We start from the raw sequence: 11,708 nt of genomic DNA on the forward strand, positions 1-11,708 counted from the left end.
CTTGTGATGCCACAACAAATTTTACCTTGTTGATAATAGTTTGAAAATTCTCCATCACAGCGTCTTCAGATAAGGCATGTTCATACGTTTAAACAACTTTATCAGCTTTCTCATGCTCTTATCAGTGTATGATAGCTGAGATAGGCAATATGATATGTACTCATATAGCCTAATATCTGCATAAAAGAGCATGTTAACATGCAGAAGCTTCTCTGGTGATAATTCAAATAGCAAATTAGAAGGAGAGACCTTGAGTTTGAAGTTGGTGACCTAGTGTATCTGAAAATTTCACCCATGAGGGGGGTGAAGAGATTCGAAAAGAAGGGGAAGATTAGTCCCCGTTATGTTGGTCCTTACAAAATTCTTAGCCGTGTTGGTAAGGTAGCTTATGAAGTCGAGTTGCCTTCCGAGTTGTCCTCTGTTCATCCAATATTCCATGTCTCCATGCTTAGAAAGCATATTAGCGATGCTGTGGCAGTGGATTCCTCAGTGAGTGCTAACATTCAAGAAAAGCTTTCTTTTGATGATATTCCTGTTGAGATTCTTGATTTCAGTGTCCGAAGACTAAGGAACAAAAAAGTTCCCTTAGTCAAGGTGTTGTGGCGAAACCAATCTGTTGAGGGTGCAACTTGGGAAGCTGAGGCGGATATGCGATCCAAGTACCCGCACCTATTTTCCGCGAACTCTGATCAAGCCAAAGGTACCGTTCTTTCCTAAATCATGTACTTTTGATAAAAGTTACAGCAGTTCAACTGTCATTTATTATGTGTTCAGCTGTAGTTTCTTGAATTTATGTATTCTATGTTGCATTCGGAGTGAGAAACAATGTGGTGATGAGTCTAATAAATAGTTTCAGCTGTATGATAGATTCCCTATCTAATATTGGCATGTCTAGCATCATTCGAGGACGAATCTTTCCAAGAGGAGATGATGTAATACCACGAAAAATTTTTCGTTGAAATTTTGTGCGTAAACATGTTGGGTTCTATCTTCTAGAATGAATTATAAATTTTTCGTGAAAAATGTCTTAGATTATAACCAACCATTGCATAGAGTATCGAATAAGCTTTCAAACGATATGTGGATCATCTAAAACGGACACCCGAGCGACGAGTTATGAACATTCCGATCGAACCGTGAATAGTAGTGAACAGTAAAACATACAGGAAAAAGTACTGAGGCCTGGCGTATTTTTGTTCCAACTTTAAATGATCATAACTCCTTGTACATAATGATCTGGGTGATCTACTATATATCAACGGAAATCTCTGCGAGTCCTCTTTTCAATGAAATTGGTTTCATCCAATTTGTCTATCGGAGCAAAAAAGTTATGGTCGATCTACTTTAGCCTATCAAAAGTGAATTTTTGGGTCAATTTCAAACGATCATAACTCCTCGTACACAATGATATGGGTGAGATACTATATATCAACGGAAAGATATGAGAGTCCTCATTCTAATGAAATTAGTTCATCCAATTTGAATATTGGAGTAAAATGTTATGGTTGATCTACTTCAAACTATCAAAACAGTCCACCAAAGGACAGATTCGAGAATTTTTTTGATTTTTAGGGGCGTTTTGGTCATTTCCCCTCACCCAAAATCCATCCAAACCCTATATTAAAGCCTATTAGAAGCATTATATGTTATATTTCATCAAACTCCCTCAAAAAGAAAACCCTAAGCTCCTACATCCAACTTCAAGAACCTCCAAAGTTCACCATTAATTCTGCAAATTTATTCAAGATTCCAAGTTCCTAGTTCAAGAACTCCAAGAACCATCATTCAAAGGCACGATTAACATCTCGAAAATGAGTATCGATCTAAAGTTCATCATTCAAGGTATGTGGGATTTTTCAACAAGAACTCTCTTTCGTTCTTGTGCCCAAAAGTAATTTTTCTTTACAAAGACATGATTTTTATTTGATTTTTATGAATTTGAAGCATGAACCCATATATTATGATGATTATTATGAAATCTTAATGTTTATGATTTTGAAAGATGAATTTACATGTGTGGTGATATAAAGCATGAGTCTTGAACGATATTTATCATGATTTTAATATTTGGGTCATGAATTCCCATTGAAAATTGTATTTTTTTTTGAGAAAGCGTGTGTTATAAGCACGTTGATGTTGAATATTTAAGATATTTTGAATGATTTGACCTTTTGGTCTTAATGGAGTTGTTTTGAACTCGAGTGTGAAAGAAATCCACAACGTGGTTGATTTTGATAGATGGGAAGCATGATGGCTCCCGATGTATATTGATATATTACTGAAATTGTTTTGTTGTGGATTGTCTTTGAAATGATCTGAGCTAAGTCCGAGAGAAATCTTTAGCACCGAGTGGGAGGTATAAAGCGACCTTACTTCCCTAGAACTACGTGCCCCCGTAGGAGTGAGCCTGAGGCTTATTTATATAGTGATCACTAGTTTGTGTGGATATGATATCGATAGTCCTACTCCGATGGCAAGGATAGGACGGCTCTCCCCAACGTGGGTTGTACGTTGGACTCCATGTAGCTCGCATGGTTTAGGTCAGTTATAGGATCTCCTAGTGTGTGTGTGTTTCCTTGTGTCTATGGTAAATGGTGAAGTGATTTGAAAGTGGAATTGTGAAAGTCATTTTTTTTCGAAAGATTGAAATGATATTTACATTATGAGAATTGATATCCTTGATGAACTGAAAGTGATTGACAAATTATATGATGACTCACATGTGTTATTGTACTTATTTCATCCTCTCATGATTATGATGATTTTCTTTGGGCTATGTGAGTCTTTCATACATCCTGCATATTTCCTATAAATATTTATGATGATGTTTATACAACTGCATACACCCCCATATACTCGGTTCCTTTCCATGGTACTAACCCACATCTTCGGATGTGGGCTGCATTTTCTCAGAATGTAGGTTCAGGTGCTCAGTTTCAGGTTCGACAGTGATTCTTCGGGCACGCTGTTCTACATCCTCTGTTGTGGTGAGTCCTCATGTTTCGAGGACGTGATGTCTGATGTTGGTTTCACGGAATTGTTTACATTTGATAACTGAGTATGAGTCAGTTGGGGCATGTCTCAATGGATCGCTGGTTTTATTGATTTTCTTAGAGGCTTGTCAGACTAGTATAGATGTACGGAGTTGACTAATAAGTCGTATTTTGTTATCTTTCTGAAATTCTTTTATTTTGATGATTACTCTGTTGATATTTGAGGGTTATTTATGGAAACCCCGTTGATTTGTGTTGAACTGAATGAAAATGGCTCAAAGGGTTAGCTTGGGGCTACTCGTAGCCTCAAGTACCGTGTGACGCTCTGGGACCCATTTTTCGGGGCGTTACATATATATATATATATATATATATATATATATATATATATATATAAACAAACATACATAAGTATAAAGCTTGTGGCGTTTGAATTAAAGCAATAATTTGGTTAGTGTGATAAAAAATTACCCTGGCATAAAAAGTGCTGGACCTTTCAATCATGCATTATGAATACAAGTATCATGAAGCTAAATATGACTAGTTTTTCCATAGGAAAAGAGAAAGTGTTGGAAGGTGCCAAGATTCTATTAATAAATTCAATAACTAGAATTGTTTTGCCATAAGAGAAAAGATAAATTTTTGACAGAATTAACCTATCTTAAAATACATTTTAATTACTAGAAAGAGATCTCTTCTATTTCGACTCCGTTGGTGGCAACTTGTAACGACACATGGGACAATTTGGGTTTTTAAGAAGCCAAGTCCCGATGCAGCCATAATGGAAACTGTGGCTGCAAGGCAAGCTGTATGGATCTGATCCAGGTGAGTAACTCTCCTTGCATATCACACACTCGTCTGTCCATTCGTTTTCTGGAAGATGAACTCTTTGCAAAGACTGCATTATTGATCTTACTGCAGGTAGCGACATGAATTCTCTCCTAGCTTGCTCAGTTAAAGTTTGTACTAGTTCCTTTCATAATTCTCATCAAAATGCATGCACCAACAATTTATTGTGTTCTCACAGCATCTTTTATATCCCCTTCACGGGCTTCAATCCATTGTAATTTTTCATACAAAGATGGTTCGTGTGATTGTCCCAATCCCTTGATTGCTTTATAAGTAACTCTCCAAACTATTTCTCCAATCTCATCATATTGGTTTTTAACAATTCTGGATTTGGTAAGTTCAAATTCTTGAGGAGATACATAAAGTTTCTCAACAATTATCAAGTTCACATAAGTTGTATCATCATCTTGCAAAGGAGGTGCAAGGTTCTGTGTTGTACGAGCATACTCCAAAATTTGTTTGATTAAATCATGTTTCCTCTCCAAGATTTTCTCAAGACCATCCCACTTAATTCTTTCTAGTGGACAATGAAAGATAGTTTCCAAAGGCAACACTGTGTCAACAATATCCCATGATAATGAGTAGTACTTCCCATACCACTTAGTATGATAGTGGTACTCTTCGATAATGTTGTCAACATAAGTGTAAGCAAACTTGAGAAGCAGATCAATCTCCAAGTTAAAATTGATGCCTGAAATATTGACTGCACAAGGAAGAGTACTTCTAGCATTACAAAATTGGGGGAACACATGAATTTGACTGGCAGATGTGGATGACTCAATTATTTGTTATTCTGTTGCAACGCTTTATAAATTATAAAACAATATATACACATCACAAAACAAAATCATTCATTAATAATCTCATAATTCAAAATATGCAACAAGTTAGTAATTTAAACCCAAAAGTAAAATGTAATCAAGTCCAAAATGATTAGTTAAGTTTTTGGTAACACCTTGCATTTCGGACGAGAACGAAAATCGTCATTTCCATCACGTAAAGGTTCCAAAAGCCATAAATCCAATGCAATTTTAGTGTGTTAATAAATTATGTAGTGTGGAAACCTATTTGAGCATGAATTGAGATCATAGAGGTCCCCAAGCTCAAGGACAAGTTTAAAGTTTTCCTATCGTTTGAATTTTAGTGAGCGTTGAAGCTTAGGTCAAATTAAATTGACCATTACTCTTTGTATATATTGAATTATAGTTCCTAATATATATCAAATGAAAGGTATTCGAATTATCTTTCCAACGATACTAATTTTGGAAAAATCCGACACCCGAGAAAGAAGTTATGGCTTTGCAAAGTGGAGTGTGTCGTGCAGCATAAGGTGTGCGACGCACACCTTAACTTATGCCATAAGGTGTGCGACACACAACCTAATGTATGCAATAAAGAGTGTGCCGCACAACCTATATTATGAGATATGGTGTGCGCCGCATATATTATTACTCAAGTGACTTAAACACTCCGTTTTTGGGGCAAAATGGTCCTTTTCCCACCCTTATTTAGCCATAAACATGAAATTCAGTTCCCAAATACCCCAAAATACACCTTCATTCATCAAAATTGCTCAAGAACTCTCCTTAGGGTTTCAAAATAAGAACTCAAGCAACTCAAGATTCAACCGTGGGTTTTTGAAACTAATTGCATATTTGGAATTCCCAGAACGTAGGCTTCAAGAAGCACATATCATATTCACATGTAGAGGTACGTGAGGTTATCTAAAAAATCTCATGGAATTAAAAATTCATGTTTTAAAAATGGGGGTATTTGAAATTATGAATATAATCCCGCTTTAAACATTTTATGATATTGATTTTGTCTTTAGGCCTATTCCCGAAGTGGTTTGATATATGATATATGTATATGCATGTATTCCGAAAAAATGTTAACTTGAGGGAATGAATTATATGAAATCCCTCTCTTTATATGATCTCGTTTTAAATTATCATATGATGTGAAATGTTTGAAATCATCTTGACAAGCGTGACATGAAATATTTTGAAAATGGTCATGGTTTTGATTTGCAATGAGAGGGTTGTTATGTTGAAATATGATGAATATAATGGTTGCATGAAAGAATGATGTGATATTGATGGCTTGCAAGTCGGGTATGATGATACCCTACAGAATAAGATATGTGATTGAATTAAATGGAGTTTGATGCATTGATTTTACATGAGATAGGTGGATGCCCGAAGAAGGCGTTTGAGTGCAAGGGCTCATCGCTGGAAACCGTGTTTGCCAACATGGGGATTTGGTACCAGGCTAAGTGATCTTGTGTACTTGACTTTATGTCATTCCCAAATTGGTGTCACGACCCGAACCGGGGCCCTGGCCATGACGAGTATTCCGAACCATCAAGGCCCGAAACACCCCTTATCTATCTGGTAATCATGCACATGACTTATATGATAAAAAAATACGGAAGATACACTATATAACGGAAACATGGTCAAGAATCATATGAAAACAATAATGGGGAATAATGTCCCACAATCTCAATCAATATCTCTATAACGTTTGCGAAATCTCTACTACATGACTGAAACAAATATCTATCTGAAAACTGGGACAAGGACCCCAGTAGACCCAAAACTAATAAATGATAAATGAAACTGCCAGATATCAGGCCTTCCGAAATATAGAAGGCTCACCAAGTGACTCTGCGAATCTGTCTGAGGAAATCTACTAATTTTCTGGACCCCTAGACTGTGCCTCCGAACCTGGGAGGGAAGGGGGTCAATACAAAAGTACTGATATGCAGAGCTATCAAAACAAAACGTAATATTTTTACAAAATATAGTTGAGACCCATTATAAAGAAGTTTCATATCAAATCATTTGAAAACACATGGGCGTAATGTAATTGTTTTCAACAACAATGCAATGCAGCTGAGCTAGGTGGAATACCCTACATATCAGATTTACACCAACTACCAAACCTCGGTTGCCACCGATATTAGAGTATAAGTGAGGGGAAGACACACAAGATCACACAGCAGGGTGTCTCGACCCAATGGTAGTGCACAAGATCACAAAGCAGGGCTCCTAACCATAGTCCCAATTTGGGAATGACATAAAGTCAAGTACGCAAGATCACAAAGCAGGGTACCAAATTCCCATGTCGGCAAACACGGTTTCCAGCGATGAGCCCTTACACTCAAATGCCTTCTTCGGGCATCCACCTATCTCATGAAAAATCATGCATTCAAATTTCATCTGATTTAATCACATATCATATTCTATAGGGTATTGTCATACCCGACTTGCAAGCCATCAATATCACATCATTCTTCTCATTCAACCATTGTATTCAACATATTTCAACAAAAATAGCCCTCTCATTTTCAAGTCAAAATCATATCAATTCTCAAAACATTTCATGTCATGCCTTTCAAGATGTTTTCAAACAATTTACATCATATGAATATTTAAAACAAATTCACATCAAGAGAGGGATTCCATATCATTCATGCTCTCAAGTTAACATCTTTTTGGAATACATGCATATACATATATCATATATCAAATCACTTTGGAATTAGGCCTAAAGACCAAATCAATATCATAAAGATACTTGAAACATGTTTATATTCATAATTTCAAAACCCCCATTTATAAAACATGAGTTTTTAAGCACATGAGATATTTGAGATAACCCCACATACCTCTATGTGTGAATATGATGGGTGCTTCTTGAATCCTACGTTGCGGAGATTCCAAATCTTCAATTTGTTTTGAAAACCCATGGTTGAATCTTGAGTTATTGGGGTTTTTATTTTGAAACCCTAAGGGGTGTTCTTGATAGAAAATTTTAGAAAAGGGTTATATTTTGATGAATTGGGGGCTAAGTCTGGTGTTATAGACGAAATTTGGGTGAGGTGAAACGAGTAAAATGCCCCTAAGAAAACAAACAAATTCGAAACTGTCCCTCAGTTGACAAGCTGATAGGCTGAAGTAAAATGGGTATAACTCCTTACTCAGATGTTGGATTTGGATGAAACCATTTGCATTGGAAAGAATACTCAAAGACATTTCATTTGATAGGTATCAGATCTCTCAGTTCATTATATTCAGAGAGGTATGATCATTTGAAGTTGACCCTGAAATGCTGAAAACTGGGCAATAGGCTATGCATTTTTCTACTATTTTGAAATCCAAACGCAGCCTTATGCGTTCCAAAAAATTCCAAAACTTATCCGAGATGTACTATGATATTTTACGATCATAACGCAACTTGAAAATCTAAAAACGGATGTCGGAAAGGTTAAAATGTTGTATCCCAAAGATTGCCAGCTAAAATGACTCTAAGTCCTCATTACACTTAGAAAAATATTCTAGTTGTTAGCCCCTCAAACATAACACTAAAAATAAAATCGACTCGAGAATTTTACGGGGTATTACTATAGGAGTGTTTACCACACATATGTTAATAAAGAATAATTCAGTTCGGGTCTATATACATAGGAGCGACGGTCTAAACTCTAGTCCGAAAATACGGGGTGTTACATTATCTCCCCCTTGGGATCATTCGTCCTCGAATGATGGGTAGGAACATATTGAAGCTTAGAGGTATGGAATAATGCGGACATGATGTGTTTCTCTAAGAAAGAATACACTGATCTGAAACATGACTATAAGGCTAGAACTACTGATGTTCTAAATTCCTATACTGGACTTGCATATCTGATGCATGGAATACACGACTGAAGCTATTCATTAGTTGAATTCTCATAATGAACATGCATATCTGATGCATGGATCTGTGACTGAGTTGTTCTCATGAACGCAGGACTAAATATACTGATAAGCTGAACTTTTTCTATTGAACATGCATTTCTAATGCATGCATATCTGACTGAACTAACGTATAAATGTATGACTGAATACGCAATGATAGTGGCGTGAGGCTTGTAATAAGAATCTATGCATGTAACTGAATGAGGTATATCCCCCTTGGGATCCTATGTTCCTCTATGAATGCTCAATTTACTAAGATACTCGGGGAACTGAGGTGATGCACAGGGCACCTACGAATTGAATCATAACTGAACCTCTGGAATCTGAATCTAATGCATGATGCATGAACTGATCTATACTCACAATTACTAGTATACTCTATCTTGGAATATTGGCATGTCTGAGATTTCGGGTAGCATGAATAAATGAAAAGACGAGAAAATAAGCCATGCGAATCTGCTTGTTAAACTGACTTACTGACTATACCGACTGAATTATGCTGGACCTTCATACTTAACTGGAGTATTCTCTTCAAAACTCTCTCTAAGGAAGTTCTAGTAGTAATAGGGAGCCACGAATCTTGGGTATGGTTTACACAAGACACCCACTAAGGAATCGTCACAATGACGCCACTCTGTAGTCTGGAATATAGACATATAACTCCTAAATTAGGATAGAATTACCAGACCTTTGGCAATACAATTTCTTACTTTCAAGCTTAGCACACTTCTCCAATATCCCTTAACTATACTATTCCTATAAATATCATATTCATTCAATTCAGCTTAAAATTCTCATATGAGCATTGACAATATTTTTTTTTCTACTAATGTCTAAAATAGCTTAATCCTTACACTGCGATCAAACCGAACTCTAAGTCACAAAATACAACATGCTACACCACGCTATTATTCTAAACCATATGATGCCACCTTCCATACCTCTTTTAAAGATCAAATCCTAAGCATAACATGCCTTATCACTTCAATGACCACTCTGAACTCTTAACATGAAGTCGCTAATGCATATTGCAACCTTCCACTACAATCTCAAAACGTCATTCAAGCCTATTTTATAACCACATGTTGAATTCAAGGAAACCACCCATAAATACATACTTCACATAGTTTCTAAACTATTGTCAATATAACTCCCACGCGCTACCCTAAGACATACACACACAAACTTTTCCATTAACCATCACGTGTATCAAAGACTTGGCAACAATACTTACTTCATACTTATGTCCTTATCTAAGCAAGCATACTATAATCTTCCATCAACAAGAACATTTACATCATCACCACTATCATTGCATAGGGAGGGTCACTAAAAGGTTAAAACATAAGATCCTAAAGCATGAAAAGATTTTTATACGGGACTGAGCACACTATAAAGAGTGAGTACATGCGTCATGAGTTGCATGACCTCAACTAGAGTTCATGACATAAGGAAGGTTATTCCGACTACTTGAATGAACTAGAACTCATTATCTTGGAACTGGAAGAGTACGTGACTCTCTATCATATACAGGAATCATGAACTACAATCACGGAACTGGATCGTAAGGCATGAGTAAGAATCCGAATGACTAAAAAAAATACTGAGGTAGGAATGGGTTGAGATTCACCCTCACTTTCTGATGTTCTAAATCATACTGCATCACTACTAGAATCTGAGAGCCTTACTTGGTTATTCATTCTATCATCTCCCCCTTAGATTCAAGTCATCATCTAGAGTTTGGGAGACCCCTTACCAGATTCTAACTTAACTACACTTACTACACTCTAGGTTCTGAAAGAAAAAAAATGATAATACATGCATAACGTAGACTTAACCCGAATGACTACCTTCTGGGGTATACTCTATCTTTCCAAAGCCAATAATACTTATTTCTATTGGTTCAACGTTCAAAACTCAAACTTAGATTCTAAAACTTAACATGGCTATTTAGATCACCATATACCATCTAACTAGTCTTTCTCCACTTAACAATTCAATGGTACCACTAGCCACACAAATTATGTAATAGTCTTAGAAAAATATGCCGCAACCTCATATCACCTTGGCATACTTCTACACCATACCTACAACATTATACTTCATTACGAATCAATTTAAAATTAAGCTATTTCATACACTGTTCAATCCTATTAGATCACTTTCATATAACTAACATCATTGATCAAGAAATCATCACATCCACCTTTATGAACTTCAGCTGTTCAAACTTAATGTCTAGTGCTAAACATGATTTTACAACCCAACCTTACGCATAATTCTCACTTGAAAACCATGAAATAAACATCAAGAAACACTAGTACACTAGAACTTCATAACAACAATAATCGACCTTGACCTTACGGTCTTCCTTAGCATAACTCATTAGCACGTACTATTTCAACACATCAAGCCTACTAATATTTATTCCCACAAATATACATCATTAATCTTATGCCACTATTCTTACATCCACATCCTACATTAAATTCAAGCCAATGTTCTAGCATCAATCATCTACCACCAATGACGAGTGCAACATAATATACTAATCCATTAAATTGGAACATTCTATCCCAAATACTTCAAAATCTGCTACATACCTTCTCATAAGTAGTACTAGTTTACAACTACCAACAAAAGAAGGTCAAGGGGTAAGGTCACATAATAGACATGATCAACCTTAATCTTATATTATAACCCCATACAATCATTTCTACTTATACAGATTTCTCACCTCATACTTACTCACTCAATCATACATTTAGACTGCCTTCAAATTGGTCAAACAACCATGAGTCTATAATCATAACTTAATCGCTAATATAGCCATTTTCACATTCAAGCAACCAACAAATCACCCTGACTAACAACTCCTTCTCTACCTTATACTAAACTAACTCACAAGGATGAATTACCTCTTTACCAACTCAATCTCATGCAAACAGATTCAGCCATACATATACTAAACCAAAGAAAGAACAACAAGTTGGACAACAAGTTGCTAGTGAATCAAAACAGGCCTCACACGGCTTCACTAGACTTTGGTTTTGTATTTTGAACAAGAAAATGAGATGAATGACAAGGCAACTATGCTAGTGAATTGAAAGAGCCCCACACG

Source organism: Capsicum annuum, unplaced genomic scaffold (assembly GCF_002878395.1).
Source record: "Capsicum annuum cultivar UCD-10X-F1 unplaced genomic scaffold, UCD10Xv1.1 ctg82773, whole genome shotgun sequence".
Classification (NCBI taxonomy): domain Eukaryota; kingdom Viridiplantae; phylum Streptophyta; class Magnoliopsida; order Solanales; family Solanaceae; genus Capsicum; species Capsicum annuum.